Raw genomic sequence first — 3,478 nt, forward strand, 5'->3', positions numbered from 1 at the left:
TGGAGTGATAGAGATGTTTTGGAATGAGGTGGAGGTAGCCGTTGCACATGTCGCAAACATAAAAAGTGCTATTGAATGGTTCACTTTATAATGATTAATTCTGTGGTTTAAATTTTGTCTCAGTAAATTCCTGTTTTAAAAGTTAATTGAATAAATGTCTCCTTCCTTTCCTGCTTATCAACAACCCAAGTCTCCAGAGGTAACAAATGCACCCAGTTTTTGTGTTTTCTTTCAGATTTTTTTTTTTTGTGTGTGTGTGTGTGTATGTGTGGTTCTAGGTATCAAACCCAAGGCCTTGTACCCACTAGGCAAAAGCTCTACTGCTAAGCCATATTTTCCATATTTTATGCGTATTCAACAAGTTAATGTACATTTTTCTATCTTTTACAGAAATGGTAGCATACAATGCACAGTATTCTGCACTTGGCAATTCTGTTCACTAATTTAATAGACCTGGGGATCAACCATGTTCATCTTAAATAATGTCCTCACTTTTAATAGCTGTGTAGTATTTCAAATGCAGCATAATTAGTATAATTTAACTAATCCCCCATTGATGTACGTTTAGATAATTTACAACTTTTCCCATTAAAAATATCAAGGCAACAATAAACATTGTAAATATATCATTTTGCACAGAAGTGAATACAATACTAAGATAAATTCTTAGAAGCAAATGCACTGGATGTAAGGGTAGGTGCTTTGGTGAATTTGGTAAAGTCAAACTGCTCTCTCTTATTTTTAATAGAGCCATGGAGGAACCATAGTAGAAATATTCAGGAAAAAAGCAAAGGAATTTCACAGAGCTTAGGGTAAAGTGCCTGAAACAGAAGTTTGCCCAAAAGATGCTTTGAAAGGCAAAGAGGAAGCTTATCCATGAAAAAGCCAAGCACTACTACAACGGCTGAGGTTGAATGTACAGAACTGACTGGGATGACAAGAAAAGCTGGCAACTTCTATGTACCTGTAGAACCCAAATTGGTGTTTGTCATCAGGATCAGAGGTATGTATTCATGGTGTGAACCCTAAGTCTGTAAGATGTTTCTGTTTCTTCACCTACACCAGATCTTCAATGGCACCTTGGTTAAACTCAACAAGGTTTCCTTGGACAGGCTGAAGACTGGGGAACCATATGATGCATGGGAGTACCCAAATCTGAAGTCAGTGAATGCTTTGATCTATAAGTGTGGATACAGCAAAATCAATAAGAAACAAATTGCCTGACAGTTAACACTTGGATTGGCTGGTCTCTTGGTAAACAAGGCACTATCTACATGGAGGATCAGATTTATGAGATTTGTACTATCAGAAAATGCTTCAAAGAAGCAAATAACTTCCAGTGCCTTCAAGTTATCTTCTCCATGAGGTAGAATGAAGAAAATGATGGTCCATTTTGTAGAAGGTGGAGATGTTGGCAGAAAGGAAGACCAGCTCAACAGGCTTATTAGAAGGATCAACTAAGGTATCTACTATGGCATCTTTGTAATCTGGTTAGTAATAATAGAACCATGGAGGAACCATAGTAGAAATCTTCAGGAAAAAAGCAAAGGAATTTCACAGAGCTTAGGGTAAAGTGCCTGAAACAGAAGTTTTGCCCAAAAGATGCTTTGAAAGGCATCCCCCCCAAAAAAAAAAATGCCTGGTTTAAAGTTTGTAACACCTGTTTTACCACAATTGCTGGCAAAAGAATAATTTTTTTATACTAGAAATTTGCTAGAGCAATTTAGAAGATACTGCATGCTTTTCCCAGATCCACTCTGAGTTTGCTTTGCTTTGCTTTGCTTCTCTGTGCTAGTAGATATACTTCTGGCTGGAAGTATATCAAATCCATTTCTCAAACACTGTATTGCTTTGAAATCTAGATAGTTTGGCCACCTTGGTGAATAGTAAATTCATAACTAAATTTTCTATGACTTTATTTTCTGGAAACAAAATCTTTTAAGTCAGTGCAAGCAGTTACAGGTGTGTTTTTGGTCTATTGATGTTTACTTAGCCTGGTTCATGAATATACCAAACACTCAGTAAAAACTTGCAGACCTACTAAAAAAAAATCAATAAATACATATCAAGCATCTTGCATTTGCAAGGGATTGTGTCAAATCCTTTAGATGATACAACAAAGAATAGTACAGCACAGAAATTTTTTTTTTTAGAAAAAGCATGACAAATGATATAAGAAGAAAGAAATGCTCTAAGAAGACAAATGTTTTATATGCTTATGACAATTAAAAACAAAACAAAACAAAACAAAAAAAACACATGGGTGGGGCTATGGCGAGGGACTCAAGGGGTGAAGAGGGACTAAGAGAATGAACCACTGAGTGACTTATCCCTAGAAAATGTTTTATTGCATATTTTATTGATTTATTTGTAGTGATATATTTTGTAATTTTTCTGAGCCTGGTTGGACAATCCAGGTTTTATCTATCATTCCTAATCACCAGTTACATCTATCTGCCTCCTTCTCCTACCTGAGGGGTTCCCAACATGTAGGTAGGTGTTAATGAAATGACTGAACCTAGAGATCTTGATCTACCCCTGAAGGAGCAGCCTTCCATTTATTAGCTCACGATCAGATACATTAATGGAAAGCTAATGGTCCGCTGTGAAGGCAAGACATGTCTCCTTACAGTTTCTATGAATGTAACTACCCTAGGTGCCACTATATAAATGGAATCTTGTAGAATTTTTCATTTTGTGACTGACTTATTTCAGTGACCTCCAGCCTCATCGCGTCACAGCATGCACCAGAATTCCTTTCTATTTGAAGACTGAAAAAATATTCCATTATATGCATGGACCACATTTGGTCTATTCATTCAACCTTCCATGGACACTTAGGTGACTTCTGTCCTTTGGCTATTGTGCAAAATGCTTCAGTGAACAGGGACATATTGAATCTATTCATGATTGCAGGTTTGGATATCCTCTTGGAACGTTAATTTGTTCTGTTCTTGGCTGCAGTAAACTCAGGGCTCCCTGTAATGAGTCAGAGATTGGTAAAGACTAAACTCATTCTTCCTCCTTTATTGTCCCCAGCCTATCTCCCATATGTGCTGGCAGCACAGGATGGTGGCTCAGTTTCATAATGAATTCCTGGGAGGACCTAGTCTCTTCCCCTGGCCTTTTGTCTTTCCACCACAGGAGGGGTTCTCTCTCCTTTCTATGCTGGGGGAACATCAGGTTTAAACCCTAGAAAGCAAACAGCTCATCAGGAGAATTGTTCATCTTCCTATTACCATTTCATATTGTCCCAAGTTTGCAAAAAAAAAAAAAAAAAAAAAAAGTTTGCATGTTGACAACATTTTCTTGTTAGGCTTCACAGTAATTTTAATGAGGGGTTCCTCTTGGTAGGTTGGTTGGCATAACTCTGCTCTACTCGTTTAACATGCATGACTCAATTACACAAGAGTTAGCTAATGAGCAATGGGAAAGAAGTTACAGGTTAAAACAAATGGCACCTAAATGAATCAAGGGC

General features: G+C 37.3%; 1 pseudogene; it reads left to right on the top strand.

The window, feature by feature from the left end:
• Positions 1-788: 788 nt before the first annotated feature.
• On the top strand, positions 789-1,461 carry LOC101977106 (large ribosomal subunit protein uL30 pseudogene; annotated as a pseudogene).
• Positions 1,462-3,478: the final 2,017 nt, after the last annotated feature.

The sequence above is a fragment of the Ictidomys tridecemlineatus genome, chromosome 8, assembly GCF_052094955.1.
Source record: "Ictidomys tridecemlineatus isolate mIctTri1 chromosome 8, mIctTri1.hap1, whole genome shotgun sequence".
NCBI classification, from domain to species: Eukaryota; Metazoa; Chordata; class Mammalia; order Rodentia; family Sciuridae; genus Ictidomys; species Ictidomys tridecemlineatus.